General features: G+C 43.6%; 1 pseudogene; it reads left to right on the forward strand.

Moving 5' to 3' along the window:
* Positions 1–14,786: 14,786 nt before the first annotated feature.
* LOC139278082 (tetraspanin-7 pseudogene) lies at positions 14,787–15,875 on the forward strand (annotated as a pseudogene).
* The last annotated feature ends 3,303 nt before the right edge of the window (positions 15,876–19,178 follow it).

Raw genomic sequence — 19,178 nt, forward strand, 5'->3', positions numbered from 1 at the left:
GCCAACGTGGCCAGTGAGTCCCCATCCAGGTTGATCGCGATGAAGAAGTGTTCTAACCTTTCCACGAAAGCGTCCCAATCTTCCCCATCAGTGAATTGTTGGAAGTTGCTGAGATTAGACATGTGCGTGGAATTCATAACCTCGTCACCAGTTATTGTGTATGCAAGCACTCTGTTAATAACTCCATGAGGTAGGGGTATGACAGTTGAACTGTACAGACTGCAGTCCTTTTATTGCAGCTCCTAGAGTGAGGACACCGAGATGAGCTCCCTTTTATACTTGGTTACCTGCAGTGTACAGGTGACACTTAGGTCTCCAGCAGCAGCACCCTCTGGTGTACAGGTATGGTATATACAGGGTGAAGGTACATTCAGATTTAGTGTTACAGTACATCATTGACATGCATACATAACAGTAGCAATACGGTGGAGGAGGATTTCCTGGAGTGTATAAGGAATGGTTTTCTAGACCAATATGTCTATCCTAGACTGGCCATCCTAGAATGGGTGTTGTGTAATGATAGAGGATTAATTAGCAATCTTGTTGTGCAAGGCCCCTTGGGGAAGAGTGACCATAATATGGTAGAATTCTTCATTAAGATGGAGAATGACACAGTTAATTCAGAGACTAGAGTCCTCAACAAAGAAAGGTAACTTCGACGGTATGAGACGTGAATTGGTGAGGATAGACTGGTGAATGATCATAAAGGGTTGACGGTGGATAGGCAATGGCAGACATTTAAAGATCACATGGATGAACTTTAACAATTGTACATCCTTGTCTGACATAAAAATAAAACGGGAAGGTGGCTCAACCGTGGCTTACAAGGGAAATTAGGGATAGTGTTAAATCCAAAGAAGAGGCATATAAATTGGCCAAAAAAAGCAGCAAACCAGAGGACTGAGAAATTTAGAATTCAGCAGAGGAGGACAAAAGGTTTAATTCGGAGGGGGGAAATAGAATATAAGAGTGAGCTTGCAGGGAACATAAAACCTGACTGCAAAGGCTTCTACAGATAAGTGAAGAAAAAAGATTTGTGAAGACAAATGTAGTCCCTTACAGTCAGAATCAGGCGAATTTATAATGGGGAACAAAGAAATGGCAGACCAATTGAACAAATACTTTGGTTCTGTCTTCACTAAGGAAGACACAAATAACCTTCCGGAAATACTAGGGGACCAAGAGTCTAGCGAGAAGGAGGAACTAAAGGAAATCCTTATTAATCAGGAAATGGTGTTTGGGAAATTGATGGGATTGAAGGCCGATAAATCCCCAGGGCCTGATAGTCTGCATCCCAGAGTAGTTAAGGAAGTGGCCTAGAAATAGTGAATGCATTGCAGGTCATTTTCCAACATTCTATAGATTCTGGATCAGTTCCTATGGACTGGAGGGTAGCTAATGTAACCCCACTTTAAAAAAAAAAAGGAGGGAGAGAGAAAACAGAGAGAGAAGACTAGTCAGCCTGATAGCGGTGGTGGGGAAAATATTGGAATCAATTATTAAAGATGTAATAGCAGCGCATTTGGAAAGCAGTGACAGGATGTGCAAAATGAAAGCACAAGGTATTGGGGGTAATGTATTGATGGGGATAGAGAACTGGTTGGCAGACAGGAAGCAAAGGGTAGGAATAAACTGGTTCTTTTCTGAATGGCAGGCAGTGACTAGTGGGGTACCGCTAGGTTCAGTGCTGGGACCCCAGTTATTTACAATATACATTAATGATTTAGACAAAGGAATTGAATGTAATATCTCCAAGTTTGCAGATGACACTAAGCTGGGTGGCAGTGTGAGCTGTGAGGAGGATGTTAAGAGGCTGCAGGGTGACTTGGACAGGTTAGGTGAGTGGGTAAATACATGGCAGATGTGGTATAATGTAGATAAATGTGAGGTTATCCACATTTTAGGTAAAAACAGGAAGGCAGATTATTATCTGAATGGTGACAGATTAGTAAAAGGGGAGATGCAACGAGACCTGGGTGTCATGGTACAGCAGTCATTGAAAGTTGGCATACAGGTACACAGGCGGTGAAGAAGGCAAATGGCATGTTGGCCTTCATAACGAGAGGAATTGAGTGTAGGAGCAGGGAGGTCTCACTACTGTTGTACAGGGCCTTGGTGAGGCCACACCTTGAATATTGTGTACAGTTTTGGTCTCCTAATCTGAGGAAGGACATTCTTGCTATTGAGGGAGTGCAGCGAAGTTTCACCAGACTGATTCCTGGGATGACAGGACTGACATATGAATAAAGACTGGATCGCATAGGCTTATATTCAATGGAATTTAGAAGAATGAGAGGGGATTTCATAGAAACATATAAAATTCTGACAGGATTGGACAGGTTAGATGCAGGAAGAATGCTCCCGATGTTGGGGAAGTTCAGAACCAGGGGTCACAGTCTAAGGATAAGAGATAAGCCATTTAGGACCGAGATGAGGAAAAACTTCTTCACTCAGACAATTGTGAGCATGTGGAATTCTCTACAACAGAAAGTTGTTGAGGCCAGTTCGTTAGATATATTCAAAAGGGAGTTAGATATGGCCCTTACGGCTAAAGGGATCAAGGGATATGGAGAGAAAGCAGGAATGGGTGAAGTGCATGATCAGCCATGATCATATTGAATGGTGGTGCAGGCTCGAAGGGCTGAATGGCCTACTCCTGCACCTATTTTCTATGTAATTTATATTTCCTGTTTTTTACTACTTGCTTTGTCATCTGAGGATTCTTCAATCTGATGGATTGCAATTTTCCGGTTGCTTGACCTGCTCACAGACCACACAGATCCCGTGTAGAGGGAGCCAAATTCAAACTGACACTGGAAGACTAAATCTGCGCTGACAAGCCTGCTAAAAGCCTATGGGCAGCTGTATGTGAGGTGAACGGCGAAAGCCATTCCTTCGCCACTCACAGCAAAATCCGGGCTATTATTCTGCTATGGAGCTGTGTGTAACTTCACCTGTCCCTTTAAGGCACAAGGTTTAGTTACTGTAAAAAGGCAAATCTTGAAGTCAATTAAGGCTAATACCTATTAGGCATATCCTGAAGTTAGTTAGATGGCAATGCTGGAAAAAGTCTCTACAGATTGGCAGCTATTGGTAAAATCTGCTGCTGTTTTTGATCATGGTCAGGGTAGAAAGGTCAGAAAAACCAGCAGGAAATGACTGGCTTTTAAAAAAAAATCCCATTGGCACATATGTTATGAAGTATGACAGTTATGCACTGGGCACCACACTTGTGTATATAGAAGCGGATGTCCTGTGGCATTGTTACAGGAAATGTTGTATATCATACAAAGCAAAAATATTTTATTCTATTGCAGTGGTGAAGATGTATCCATATAAGGCCACAAGGTCTAATAGCTATGAAATAAACACTGGATGAGGTCACAACACGGGTTTTCATTCTCTTTTTGTTTAATGTGTTTGGTAAACTCAGCCAGGGATTACCGACATTCTGGATTCTGTGTCACTTAAGCTATTTTGAATGTTCAACTGCTTGGGGACTTTGTACATTTCAAATGACTGCCTTTCATTTGTTATACTTTTCTTAAAAAAAAAAGTGTGACACAGAAATTTGCAGTGTGACAGTCGAAGAGTGGCAGACAGAAAATGCGTGCTAGGCATACCGTTATTATATATCTGCTGATCTCCCATGATGTTGCTCATGGCAATGCAGATGAATTGAATATAGAAAATGTTTAGTGCATATATTTTAAAAGTAGTAATGTCATTATTCTAGTTATAAGGTTTAGTTTGAGTTGATACATTTACTTTGTGCCAACAATCTGCCTTATTTGAAGATGTTATGTCGCAGACCTGCTGAACATTAAGAACATAGAACCCTTTTCTGCTCCTTTAAATCACAGCTTTATGGGCCAGGGCCCAAATGGATAACATAAAGGCAATCAATCACCCCATGTATATGTGGAAAGCTGGCAGTGTTTTTGAATTGTGCAGCTCTTTCACATTGCTGCTGCTCAATGGTGAATGTTCTGAAAGTAGTGGCATTCCTGTATTAAGGATTAGTCACATCCACGATTCATCAACAGATGACACTGTAGGATTTCACAGCACTATCCTGGAAGGAACCTAAAATATAAACATGCTGTAATTACTCATAACACTAAAGTTCTGATTGGTCCCCCTTGGAGGAAAAGAACAGATTTCTGATTGGTCCCCTTGGAGGGCAAGACACACCCAGCAGTTTGTCTAGAATGTCTAATTAGATCATGGCAATGCAGATGAATTGCCAGTCTGAGCAATCAAGTACTTGCAACGTGTAATTTGAGCTGGTCATTCTGACTGCCAGGCTCCAGACACAGATCACAGTACTGCTTTCAGAGAACGACAGGGTTCACCCTCGCAGGTTAGAGCTCCCACCATCTCCCCCCACCCCCCCAACAAGTTTCTGACGTTCTGCCCCCCCACCCCCCACAAGTTCCTGACCTGACCTCTTTCCCCCCCACCACTTCCTGACCTTCCCCCTCCCCCCACCCCCAAACAGGTTCCTGACCTTCAACTCACCCAAAAATGTTCTTGACTTTCTCCGCCCTCCCGCTCCCGCCATAGATGGGGATTGTGTGTAGATCACGGATTATTAACAGGTTTATTGGATAGGAAGTAAATAGTGACAATGTTATGACTTCGGTCCAATTATGTCACTTGCCGCACATGCGCCGGGCTTTCTGAGAAGTCAAGCAGGTCTTGGGGCAGGGGGGGTGGGGGTGGGGGGAGCGAGGTGAGAGGGAGAACGCTGCGTGTGTAAAGGGGGTGAGGTTGAAAGAACCCGTTCCATATCTAACAGAGGGGGGGTAGAACATTCCCCCTTCAATTCCCTCTCTTTCCCCCCCTCAATCCCCTCTCCCCTCCCCTTCAGTCCATTCTCCCCCTCCCAATCCCCTCTCTTTCCCCCCCCCTTCAATCTCCCGCTTCGATCCTCGCTTTCCCTTTGATCCATCTTCTGATCTGGATCACATTCTCACTCTCAATTCCTAACCTTTAGACCTGGATCACGTTCTTTCCACATCCCCTCTATGCTTTCCCCTCAAACCTGCCCCTTGAGTTCCTGACATCCTCTCCCCCCTCCGATCCTCTCTCTTCCCCCCTCCGATCCTCTCTCTTCCCCCCTCCGATCCTCTCTCTTCCCCCCTCCGATCCTCTCTCTTCCCCCCTCCGATCCTCTCTCTTCCCCCCCTCCGATCCTCTCTCTTCCCCCCCTCCGATCCTCTCTCTTCCCCCCCTCCGATCCTCTCTCTTCCCCCCCTCCGATCCTCTCTCTTCCCCCCCTCCGATCCTCTCTCTTCCCCCCCTCCGATCCTCTCTCTTCCCCCCTCCGATCCTCTCTCTTCCCCCCTCCGATCCTCTCTCTTCCCCCCTCCGATCCTCTCTCTTCCCCCCTCCGATCCTCTCTCTTCCCCCCTCCGATCCTCTCTCTTCCCCCCTCCGATCCTCTCTCTTCCCCCCTCCGATCCTCTCTCTTCCCCCCTCCGATCCTCTCTCTTCCCCCCTCCGATCCTCTCTCTCCCCCCCTCCGATCCTCTCCCTCTTCTTGCCTTCGATTTCCTATCCTCCTTTCCCCCCTTCGATCCCCCGACCTTCTCCACACAAAGCCACGTGAAGCGTGGCAGGGTATGCCGCAGCTATGGCACCGTTGAGTACTGCGCTTGCATGACCAGTTAGAGTGCGCATGCGCAATATCAAACAGGCGCGCATGCGCAGAGAGCCAAAAATGTGGTGCAAATAATTACTCTGTTATAAAAATTGAGGGTTATCTTGAAGATCACTGGCAGTGCGGTCTAAATTTCAGATGTCTGAGGTTTTTTTGTAGGAACTGGCACAGCAGCTAAACCATAGCCTCCTGGAGCACTGCTTTTCAGTTAAGCCAAGGTTGTTGTGTCTTGGACAATACACCTGATTGATAACAACTTGCATTTATATAGTACCTTTAACATAGTAAAATGTCCCATGGTGCTTCACATGAGCATTATCAAACAAAATTTGACACCAAGCTGCATAAGGAGCTATTAGGACAAATGATCAAAAGCTTGTTCAAAGAGGTAGGTTTTGAGGAGCGTCTTCAGAGAGGCGGAGAGGTTTAAGGAGGGAATTCCAGAGCTTGGGGACTAGGCAGCTGAAAACATGGCCAGCAATGGTTGAACGATTAAAAGAGATGTGCAAATGGCCAAAATTGGAGTAGCGCAGAGATCTCAGAGGGTTGTAGGAGTGATGGAGATTACAGAGATAGGGAGCGGCGAGGCCATGGAGAAATTTGCATTGTCCCATTGAGAAACACGTGCTATGCCACACTCTTTTATGCCAACTTTAATTTCTAGTTCTAGCCACAGACAAACAATGTTGCATGAATAATTTATAAGTAATATTAATGCTTGAGATAATATATATAACTTAAGATAATACAAAACAATAAAATTATGCTGTATGAAGATTAACATATGCTGATTTATGCATTTATATGCAATTCCTTTGTCCATTATTTTAACTGATGTGCTAATCCGTAATGGGAATGATGAATAAGATGGAGATTTGTTCTGCCCAAAGCAGTCGTCATGTTAACACTCCAGCTAGACCACAAGTGATTAAATATCCCCGACTATATCAAAAGCAAATTACTGCGGATGCTAGAAATCTGAAATAAAAACAGAAAATGCTGGAAATACTCAGGAGGTCAGGCAGCATCTATGGAGAGAGTTAACGTTGAAATCAGAACTGATGAAAGATCATCAACCTGAAACGTTGGTCTGCGTAACTGCACTCCAAACAATTCATTGTAATGCTGCCTGACCTGCTGAGTATTTCCAGCGTTTTCTGTTTTTATTTCATAAGTGATTAACTATCCCTGATTAGATCATAAGTTATGGGAAAGTCATGTACTATAACACATGGCTATGAAGAAAAATCACATCATGATCAGTCATCAGCTAAGGTGAGGTGAAATCATCAGCAACTCTAAACTGCATGACTCTCAGATGGACTAAGGATTGTTGGAAGTTAATAAAATGTTACCAAGATTAGACCTAACACCAGTGTTTTACTTCTTGAGAAGGATGGAATCATCTACTGGAGATCTATGGAGAAAGCAAGTTGCTGAAAAAAATATTTGCTGAGAAGGTCATTTAAAATCCAATGTCAAAATATCAATATTTCTAGTAACATATGGCAACATAATCTGCCAAATCAAGGTGAAGAATGAATTAAATAAAATCAACAATAAAATGAGTTAAATTAAATAAATTCAAAATCTTCCAGAATAAAACTTATTGCTTGCATTAGCACAGTTGCTCTGGTTCTCAATGCCCGATCTGAGTAATTAGGAGCTTCCCTGAATCTTCTGTGCCAATTATCTCAGTCAATCAGTTTTGTTCGAGCTGGGATAGAAAGTTACAAATATCCCCCAAGTCCACTGCAGGTATTCCAAGAGTGCCCTCCCACTATCTATTGGCAAGCTTATCAACTGGAATAAACTTGAGGACTAAAACAGATTGAGCAGTACTTCCTGCTAGGTTGCGCTGTTTTTTTTCAGTTCAATTCACTCAAAGTCAGCCAAACCAGCACAAAAGATCGAGGAATTTCAAACACAAGCTATGTCCAGCGCAAATCAAGTTTCCGTGATCTTTTGCACTGGTTTGGAAAACATCGCGCTAGGAGCAGGACCACGCCCTTAAAACTGTCATGGCATTGAATTAATTACCATTGCGAATTTCTGCTAATTGCGTCTATTTGCGGACTTTCGAGGAGGCTCTTAAAATTAAGCGTTATTTTAGGCGCAGGGACAATAGTAGAAATGTTTTGAAAGCTTTAAATATTTTAATTTACTAAGAAACTGACTACTATGCATCATTGTAACTGGTACATGATCCTGTATAGTTTTTAAAAAGTTATTTACAAGTTATTTAAAATTTGGTTACTCACAGGTGGTGGGCTAGACACTCTGACTTAATTTTTTATTTTTTGTGATAAACCCATTTTCAGCTGTATTAATAAAACTGCACCAGGTTACTACTTTTAAATACCGCAAAGAATATATATTATGCAATTTTTTAAAACTTAAAAAGCTGCCTGATTGCTCTGGTTTATGGCAGATTTTACGTTTGCTGATATGTAAATGAGTTTGAGCGGAATCTTGAGCAAAATCAACACTTGTGAAAACTAGCGCAATTTTGAATGCAATTGGCACCCAGATCTCCAATTGCACCCAAAGCGAAAACTCTTGGCCATTATCTGGTCATTATCACATTGCTGTTTGTGGGACCTTGCTGTGTGCAAATTGGCTGCTGCGTTTTCTACATTGCAACAGTAACTACACTTCTAAAAGTACTTCATTTGCTGCAAAGTGCTTTGGGAGGTCCTGAGTTTGAGAGGTGCTATATAAATGCAACTCTTTTTTTTTAATATTGGCTGCCAGTCCGGCAATTACTCAAATTTTAATTTTGCATTTATGTAGTGCCTTTTAATAGGAGCATTATCAAAACAAACTTGACACCAAGTAACATATTAGGACAGATGGCCAAAAGCTTGGTCAAAGAGGTAGATTTAAAGGAGCGTCTTAAAGGAGAGAGAGGTAGAAAGATGTACAGATATGGAAAGGAAATTCCAGAGCTTAGTTCCTCGGCAGTTGAAGGCACGGCCACCAAAGATGGTGATTAAAATTGAGGATGTGTAATAGGCCAGAATAGGAGGAGCACAGAGGGTTGTAGGCAATGTTCCTGTTAATTTTTGCTGGGTGCACTGCCCCTTTAAGGGGCTCCACGTGCCATTCAAAATACAGCACGTGCGGTTTTCCCCATTGAAAAGCGCAGGAGGTGACGTGAGCTGTGCGGCTGCGCAGCTTAAAGGAAACATTGATTGTCGGGCTGGAAGAGGTTACAGAGATAGGGAGGGGGAGGAGGCAAGGCCATGGAGAGATTTAAAAACAATGATGAGAATTTTAAATTGAGGCATTGCCGGACCAGGTCAGCAAGCACAGGAGTGATGGATGAATGGGACTTGGTGCAAGTTAGGATACGGACAGCAGAGTTTTAGATAAGTTCAAGTTATGTCGGGTGGAAGATGGGGGTTTGGCTGGAGGGGGCATAGTTGGGTGATGTTATGGAGTTAGAAGTTAGTGATTTTGGTGATGGAGCGGATATCTGGTCAGAAGCTCATTTTGGGGTCAAATCCGATATCAGTTTAGAGAATGGTCTGATTCAGCCTCAGGCAGTTGTTAGAGAGAGGGATCGACTCAATGGCTAGGGAACAGAGTTTGTGGCAGGGACTGAAGACAATGGTTTCTGTCTTCCCAATATTTACTTGAAGGAAATTACTGCTCATCCAGTACTGGATGTCAGGCAAGCAGCGTGATAAATCAGAGACAGTGGTGGAGTTGAGAGAGGTGGTGGTAAAGTAGATCTGGGTGTCATCAGCGTACATTTGGATCCTGATGTTATGTTTTTGGATGACATCTCAGAGGGGCAGCATGTAGATTAGAATTAGGAGTGGGCTAATTGTAGATCCTTGGGGGAATTCCAGAGGTAATGGTGCAGGAGCAGGAAGAGCAGCCATTGCGGGTAATTCTCTGGCTACGACTGCATAGATAAGAATGGAACTAGGCGAGTGCAGTCTCATCCAACTGGACGTTATACTTATTTTTAATTTGTTTGTGAAATGTGGGTATCACTGACGAGGCCAGCATTTGTTGCCCATCCCTATTTACCATTGAGAATGTGGTGGTGAGCCGCCTTCTTGAACCACTGCACTCTGTGTGGTGAAGGGACTCCCACAGTGCTGTTAGGGTGGGAGTTCCAGGATTTTGACCCAATCGCGATATACTTCCAAGTCAAGATGGTGTGTAACTTGGAGAGGAACTTGCAGGTGATGGTGTTCCCATGTGCCTACTGCCCTTGTCCTTCTAGGTGGTAGAGGTCATGGGTTTGGGAGGTGCTGCTGAAGAAGTCTTGGGGAGTTGCTGCAGTGCATCTTATAGATGGTACACACTGCAGCCATGGTGCGCCGGTGGTGGAGGGAGTGAATATTTAAGGTGGTAGATGGAGTGCCAATCAAGCGGGTTGCTCTATCCTGGATGGTGTCGAGCTTCTTGAGTGTTGTTGGAGCTGCACTCATCCAGGCAAGTGATGAATATTCCATCACACTCCTGACTTGTAGATAGTAAAAAGGCTTTGGGGTGTCAGGAGGTGAGACACTCACTGCAGAATTACCAACATCTGACCTGCTCTTGTTGCCACAGTATTTATGTGGCTGGTCCAGTTAAGTTTCTGCTCAATGGTGACCCCAAGATGTTGATGGTGGGGGATTTGGCGATGGTGGACGGCAGTTTGTGGAGGATGGATGATGAGAAGCTGGCCAGGAGCATGTTAGAAAAGGAGTTCAAAAAGGAGTTAGATGTAGTCCTTACTACTAGGGGGATCAAGGGGTATGGTGAGAAAGCAGGAATGGGGTACTGAAGTTGCATGTTCAGCCATGAACTCATTGAATGGCGATGCAGGCTCGAAGGGCCGAATGGCCTACTCCTGCACCTATTTTCTATGTTTCTAATTCTGTTGAATGTCAAGAGATGGTGGTTAGACTCTCACTTGTTGGAGATAGTCATTGCCTGGCACTTGTGTGGCATGATTGTTACTTGCCACTTTTCAGCCCAAGCCTGAATGTCATCCGGGTCTTGCCGCATGCGGGCACGGACTGCTTCATTATCTGGGGAGTTGCGAATAGCACTGAACACTGCAGTCATCAGTGAACATGTCCACTTCTGACCTTTATGATGGAGGGAAGGTCATTGATGAAGCAGCTGCAGATGGTTGGGCTGAGGGGTCTTCCCTGAGGAACTCCTGCAACAATGTTCTGGGGCTGTGATGATTGACCTCCAACAACCACAACCATCTTCTTTTGTGCTAGGTCGGACTCCAGCCAGTGGAGAGTTTTCCCCCTGATTCCCATTGACTTCAGTTTTACTAGGGCTCCTTGATGCCACACTCAGTCAAATTCTGCCTTGATGTCAAGGCCAGTCACTCTCACCTCACATTTGGAATTCAGCTCATTTGTCCATGTTTGGACCAAGGCTGTAAAGAGGTCTGCAGCCAAGTGGTCCTGGTGCAACCCAAACTGAGCATCAGGGAGCAGGTTATTGGTGAGTAAATGCCGCTTGATAGCATCTTCCATCACTTTGCTGATGATTGAGAGTAAACTGATGGGGTGGTAGGATTGGATTTGTCCTTTTTGTGGATCGGACATACATAGGCAGTTTTCCACAATGCTGGCTAGATGCCAGTGTTGCAACTGTACTGGAACAGCTTGACTAAAGGCACGGTTTGTTCTGGACCACAAGTCTTCAGGACGGAAGCCCGGATGTTGTCGAGGCCCATAGCCTTATACTGGAAACCTTATTTACACCTAGTATTGGTATCTGCATATTATTCTGACAATGGAACAAAAATCACGTATTTTTGAGAAGCATAGAAGTAAATATATGTTTGGAATTTGTGGTCAAGGGCGAAAAAAGACATTCACTGCTGGCCCCGAACTATGCTCCGCACAAGGATCTTTCAATCCTTGTTTTGTGAATGTTGGGCTTTCTGACCTTCAATTCAATGCACTGTAGTGAGGATACCCCTTTTTTGAACTATTTTGATATCAACAGGCTGTCTAAGCAGCCAATCAAAAGGCAGAATTCTCACAGACAGCAAACAAGCAAGTGAATAAGCTCTTATAATTCTAACTTTTTCAATAGAGAGAAAATGAAAGATTGGGGCTCACATATGGGGGGGAAAGACCAACCTGAAATAAAGATCGCCAAATTTAAAAAAAAAATGTTTGAAAAGTTTCTTAAAAATGTTAGGGCTAAAAATTGGAAACGCTGGAATTCTGCCGGTAACAGTGGCAGCCAAGGATGATGGCCGCTGGCTGAGAGAGCATAAGCTAATCATTAACATCAGCCTGGTGGTGATTTTCTGGTATAACACACTCTTTGTAGCACTAATCTCAAAAAGAGGCCAAAGATCGCCTCTGTCGCCCGCTTGCAGTGTAGGGGAATGAGGCAGAAAGGAGCTACCCGAACAGTTGCCGTACGTGTTCAAAAAAAAACTGTCGATTTTTTAATTGTTTGTTTATGAAATAAGTGCCTCTGCGTTCTCTAATCACTAATCTTTCCCCAATGATTACTCTTGAAAGTGTTTAAATATGTAGTCATCATAGCAGCTTTTAGTAGGTCTTGCATACTTGGCACAAAATAATTAGTTGATGGAATTCTTTATGGAATTTTCAATAAATTATTTATAATTCGTTAAAATTTTAAGCAGTTGAGTCTAGATTTGCTAGGGGGTGACGTTATGGTGACACTATCATAAAGATAGAAGAGATTTTTTTTTTAACAGCGATCATCTTCACTTGTTGCAATGGAGTTCACCAATGATTTACTGACCTACTGTAGGCCTCCCAGAAGCATGTGTGTGTCAGAAAATGCAACTGCCCCCGCCTCCAGTCATTGATGGGCAAAAAGTGAAAGTTTAAAAGAGGAACCTTGGCAAAGGAGACGTTTGATGTTTCGGCATCCATCTGAGGTGTTTTCCACTTGTCAGCGTCCATCCTCGTAAGTCCTGCCAGGCTCCTTGTGGTCTTTAATGCTGCTGAAACAGCATTTTCTCACGGCAGCACTCACTGGCGTGATTTAGCGTGGGTGGCAATGCGAGCAGCCAACTCGGTATTGCACACCGCATTGTTCGCATGCCAGACACGAGACTCCCAAAGCAAGCGCTCTACTTGGAATGCCTTCATGGCAAACAAGCCAAAGGTGGGCAGAGGAAATGTTACAAGGACACCCTCAAAGCATCCCTGATAAAGTGCAACATTCCCACTGATACCTGGGAGTCCCTGGCCCAAGACCACCCTAAGTGGTGGAAGTGCATCCGGGAGGGTGCTGAGCACCTCGAATCTCATTGCCGAGAACATGTGGAAATCAAGCACAGGCAGATGAAAGAGCGTGCTGCAAACCAATCCCACCCACCCTTTCCCTCAAAGACTATGTGTCCCACTTGTGACAGGCACTGTGGTTCTCGTATTGGACTGTTCAGCCACCTAAGGACTCATTTTTAGAGTGGAAGCAAGTCTTCCTTGATTCTGAGGGACTGCCTATGAAGATGATGCACGCCGATTGAGGTCACGCTCCAACTCATTAAAATACTCTCGTTGATGACAGGCAATGGCAGCACTTCCGACCTGCTGAAAATGGCAGCTACCACCAGCTGATGGAAGAATGTCGGCCGTGTTTTTTCGCCATTTTATGGCTGTAACAGGTGGCGCCAACCACCTGAATTTCAAGGCCTATATAGACTTTGAAGCATAATGATGGGACAGCTGAGACCCGTTGCCTGCAATTCCTGTGCAGTGTGCATACTCCACACAATTAAAATTAGTTTTCCGAGCCATTAACATTTGTTTAGCAGGCAATAGGCTGTTAAAACTCCAGTTACACCTCATCCCTTTGGGTCTAACTTTTAGTGGGGAATTTAGCAGTGTAATTACTGCGGAAGAGCCAAAGTTTTTGTCAGTTTCAATGATTTGGCATTACACAGATTGCCGGCTCTGTGTGGCGTGGGTAGTGGGCACAGCGGACCCAGTGTCGGGGCTGCCAATGACTGACTGCAACTTCACGATTTCCACATGCACCTGCGCCAAATCCCGAAGTTGCGGTCAGTTTCAAAGGTAGAATGAGGGCCAACGCAGACTGCCAGTTCGCCATCATTCCCACCGCAAATTCCGGGCCAGTAACTTTAATTCAGATAGTGCAGTATTAATATATTTTGCCCACGACAGCAGAATGAACTTACAGTTTATGATATGACGTCAAGTTACAGGTCAGATGTGGCAACTGTAAATCATCAACAGACACGTTCCTCACCATTCAGTAAAATGGGACCTGTAATATTCAATATGACAAGCGAGTAAGCAAGGCACTGCAAAAATATATTCGTTCACAAATACCATTACAAATGAAAAGAAACCGAATCAAGATGTTGCCCACAGAAGCACATATGTTTATGAGAAGACAATGCATGTGGTGCGGAATACAAGAGGATTAAAATAAAAAGATCCTTGCTTTAAATACCCACTGCTATAATGTTTATCTTGCTTCTCCAGCCGCATCTCTTCTGAAGTCTCACAATGCGGAACTCTTGGGGAAAGTATTAATCAACGTAATGTGCAATGCTTCGTGGTGCACAATCAATTCACAAACAAAGGCTGCAGCTATTTACTATCGGTCCTCCAACCATTTCACATTAGCTCCTCGCAAACACCAATAACTGCGCCCAAAACAGAAGTGTTTCGAGCAGATCTTCCATCTCCGTTGATTTATATCTTGAGTTGTAATTTATACCATAGAGAGAAGCGATGCTACAGAATCTGGCAGGTGTTTATACCTGAATTCAACTGATTGTAATCTAACCAGGTCAGTTTGAAAGGCAGCCGGAGGAGATGCATTTTGTTTCTTTGAACCAATGGTTTCTGCTTGCCATTTTAAAAACAATGTAGGGTACAGGGTCAGTTCAATTACCAAATATGTTTTGTTTCCGTGCGGTGTTGGTGAAATCTAGGTTCATCCCCCTCCCGATTTAGAAGTCAAGCGTCTCCTGGTCGATACCAGCATCCAGCGCCTTTACTGCTGTGCCCTTCCGCCCCATTTCCGATGTGATTTAACTGCCATCCTTCATGTCGCGAAATTCTGAATATTATTAACATCCTATTAAGAAATACGAAACGAATTACCATACGATGCTCTTCCAAGGATGAATCTATTGTCTGGAAGGCAGGAGTCGCTCGAATTGGTGAGCGATGGGCTGGGGAGGAGGTGGTCATCTCCACGAGAATCCAGTGTGGCAGTGCTCGCCAAGCCTTATCCCGGCCAGTATGTCCACAGGAGCTCTGTAGCTGGATGCGAGTTACCAGCCTATAGTGATGCCACCAGCGTCTGCGAGCCTGTGCAATGCAATGCTTACCAGAGCGACACTTGTCTAGAGCAATCAAACCGAGCCGGCGAGGAATCTCTTGCCCCGGAGTCCTCCCGTGCAAATTGCAGCTATCAGGTCTTGGGTTTTAACTCTTGCCACTGCCAGCCGGTGAAGATCAGTAAAGGGGCAATGGCTTTGCTCAAACTCTCCTTGATGGCTTTCAGCTTCATCTTCTGGACAGCTGGTCTAACCCTGTTCACGGTTGGTATCTGGGCGAAGATCTCGCTGGGCAACTACTTGGAATTATCCACCAATGACTACCCCAATACCCCCGCCATTCTTCTGGCCACGGGAGCTGCCGTTATCGTCTGGGGCTTCCTTGGGTGCTTCAGCGCTGCAATCGAACACAAGTGCCTTCTCAAGACATACGGCGTGTTCCAGATCGCGGTGCTCATCGGGGGAGTATCAGCCGGGCTCTCCGGGCTGTTTTATAGGAAAGACATAGCCGAGGGATTTCGCAATGGTTTGAGTGAAGCCATCCATGTCTACGGAGAAGACGAGGAAAAGGCCAACGCTATCGACGACATTCAACGCACGCTGGACTGCTGCGGGGTGGACAGTTACAAGGACTGGCTTCCCTCTCCCTGGTCTGAGGAGCAGTTCAGAAACGGCTCGGTGCCGCTGAGCTGTTGCACGGTGCGGAGGGGTTGTCAGAACAACCCAGTCACCCCAGATGCCCGGGGCATTTACCAGGACGGCTGTTTCAAGAAAATCTACGATTTCGTCCTCGACAACATGTTTCACATCGCTACCGGGGCGTTGGGACTGGCAGTTGTACAAGTGATCGGCATCGCGCTGGCGTGTGTATTGGCATCACGGATTCCTCACCCCGAGATGCCGGACAACACGAGAAGTGCTCCGCTCTGATACACCGCCAGCGCCCGGGCTCTGGGCTGTGCTCATTGCCCATACCACTCTGGAAGAAAAAACAAGATAAAGTTCAAATATCAAAAGAGTTGCAGTCATGCTTGACATTTAATCTAAGGACTAAGTGGCATCTCTGATGCGAGTTTGCTATTTAGGATAGCTAAATATTTGACCAGGTTTTAGGAGATTTACAATTTGAATGTGTATACCGCGATTTATATAGGAGAGTTTAAAACAGCATACTTATTAAGAATTATGCTTTAAGGGTTAAAGAGAATATGAAATTATTTGGCAAAACGAATCTGCTCAATTGACCCCAGTCCACTAAACATACTGGGTTGCAACAAAGCATCTTTTGTGGGTCCTGTGGGAAAGTAAGGATGTTTTACAAATGAGCCCACTTTCCCTGCTAAAATCAGACTGGTATTAGAAGGGTGTGTGTAATGCCCAGTTGCAAAATACAGTGGCCAATCCACGCACGCGAACTAGCCCAAATTTTCAACAGAGTGTGTTTTCAAGGGGGACACGAAAAATAGGTTGTACGCCACCAGTTACAGAATTATTGAAGATGGGAATGTTAAAAAATCAAAAGGATTTTAAAAGTAGAACTCTTGTCTCTCAGGCATGATCCTCCGGAGTAAGTTGTTAAAGACATAGCCAAAAGCAGGGCTGCTAAAACAGCAACAGTAACTAGTATTTATATTTAATTTATATAGCGCCTTTAATGCAGTAAAATCTCCCGAGGCGCAAACAGGGTTGCAAATTAACAAATCGCTTAAACTATTACTTAGCTAACTGAAAATGCAGTCAACCATAAGTCACTAATGATAAGTCCATCTTAAAATTAATAACGAACTTATATTTCCACGCATTTTGCAGTTTTCATTGGAATTTATTTTGGCGGCTTCATCCATTTCACCAGATTGCTCTGTCGAGATTTTGAACTCAAATATGAGCTTGTCCCTTCAGTACCTCCCCCTCCCCAGAAAGTGCACCAAGTAACATTGCTAAATGTTCATTTGATCCTATTGAATATTGAATGCATACAACATATTGTTGACGGTAAATTGTGATTGTTTATTTAATTGTTTTGCTATATTACTTTTTTCACCGATTTATAGAAAACAAGTCTGCAGCATGATATTATGGGGCATGATGCCATCAATGTAGTCTAGATTCACACCAGAAGTTCTATGTTCGTCCAGTTAGACAACTGCTTGCAAAAATTAACTGGTGTTAATGCTAAAAAATATTTTTTATTATTTGTAATAAAACATACAGGATACGTTATGAGTGCAAACATCAGAGAAAGCTTAAATATTCCACAGCTAAAATAATGTCAAAAATAATGACACAAGTTTAAATGCTTAAATTTGAAAATGTTAAGAATGCAGTGCACAAGTTTCCTGAGCGAGTACACTGAATTCTGACAGATGTGAATAGTAAGGTTGTAATTGTGCACATAGTGGTGTATACCTTCCTGTTAGCATATTTGATGTATTGATTCATAACATTGACCCAAGAAACAAAATATATATAATGGAGTTTTATCTGCACTTTCCCCACTGCAGTTCTCTCATTTCTTGAAGGTTTTCACTCCTGGGCGAAAGGGTGCGGAGATACAGAAAGGGTGCGGAGATACAGTTAGATGGACCAGTTCCTTAGGGCCACTAGGCACCATCCAGTACCTCAGCCAAGCGTGCCTAGACAGTGTGTTCGTAAGCTATTCTCTTGTGCTGGAGTATGTAGCAACATAACCTATGGTCCTTTCCTCAATCAATGTCCAAACATCTGTAGTTTCCAGCAATGATCAGGGGCTAGTAATCAGGAGAGGGAATCCTAACTAATTTAGTTTTGCTAGTGTAAATGTAGAAAGGATGTTTCCACTTGTGAGGGAGTCCAAAACTAGGGGCCATTACTATAAAATAGTTGTTAATAAATCCAATAGGGAATTCAGAAGAAACTTCTTTACTCAGATAGTGGTGAGAATCTAGAACTCGCAACCAAATGGAATGGTTGAGGTGAATAGCATAGATGCATTTAAGGGAAAGCTAGGTAAGTACATGAGACAAAAAGGAATAGAAGGATATGTTGATAGGATGAGATGAAGTGAGTTGCGAGGAGGCTTGTGTGGATCATAAATACCGGCATAGACCATTTGGGCCAAATGGCCTGTTTCTGTGCTGTAAATTCACTATAATTATATGTATGTTTCTCCTTTCTAACCCCTGATGCACTGAAGCCATTTGGTATCCCTTCTGCCTCAATGGAGCTAGAATTGTTTTTATTTACTAATGTTCATACCAGGCAAAATGAAGCTGAGCACATAAAAACCAGCACAACGGCGAGAATAAAAACAGCCTTAAATAGTGATCACTGCTGCAATTGTAAAATATTAAATGTTCACAATGCTAGCATGTGATAGTAAATCTGCTAAAAAGGACCAAAATCATTCAAGACTAGCAAGATTCAAGAGCATGCAAAGAATAGTACCAACATTTTAACCGACAGATTTCTAAATAATACATTATTTTAATAAATACAATAGTCCGGATTTTGCGGTCAATGGTGAAGGAACAGCGCTCGCTGTTATTACGTTTCCAGACTTTTGCTGGGTTTTGTGTGGCAAGTACAGTCATCGGGAGTTCGAAATAACGCGGAGCCCTCTACAGGGGATCTGGGACCTGTGTGATCAGGGCATGTCTCTTCAACCAATCAGATTGAAGAATCCTTACTGAGGCACGCAGAGTCTAAACCAGGAAGTGTAAGTTAGAATATTTAATCAATGTAAAATCATGTACAGAAAGATAAATAAAGAGAGGGAAAGAATGATGAGAATAAGGGAGAGATAAAAGAGACAGAAAGGAAAAATAAAACAAAATGAAATTTTAATTAAAAAAAAATCTCCAACAATAATTAAATTCTGAAGGAATGAGATTTCACATTTGTAAAAGTAAATTTTCAGTGTCATAGAGGTTGTTTGGTACTAATTAAGCCTTATCACACTTTAAAAAATTACTTACACTTGAATGGGCAGCCCTGACTTATTCTGGTATGTTTAGTGTGTATCTATCATGCAAGTATCCCAACCTGATGCCCTTCCACGTGTTTCAACACCGAATCTTTCGGAAAGGTACTGGTGCAGTGAAGCTTGTGGAGGAGCAGGAAAAATCGGACAACAACTTCCTGATTTCCGCATTTTGCAGACCGCCGAAATTTGCAGTCCGATTTACTCTTTAATAACAGTGAGCGCCGATAACCTCGTCATTATTCCTATTGCAAAATCTGGGCCATAGTTTATAG

The sequence above is a fragment of the Pristiophorus japonicus genome, chromosome 13 (assembly GCF_044704955.1).
Source record: "Pristiophorus japonicus isolate sPriJap1 chromosome 13, sPriJap1.hap1, whole genome shotgun sequence".
Taxonomy (NCBI): Eukaryota; Metazoa; Chordata; class Chondrichthyes; family Pristiophoridae; genus Pristiophorus; species Pristiophorus japonicus.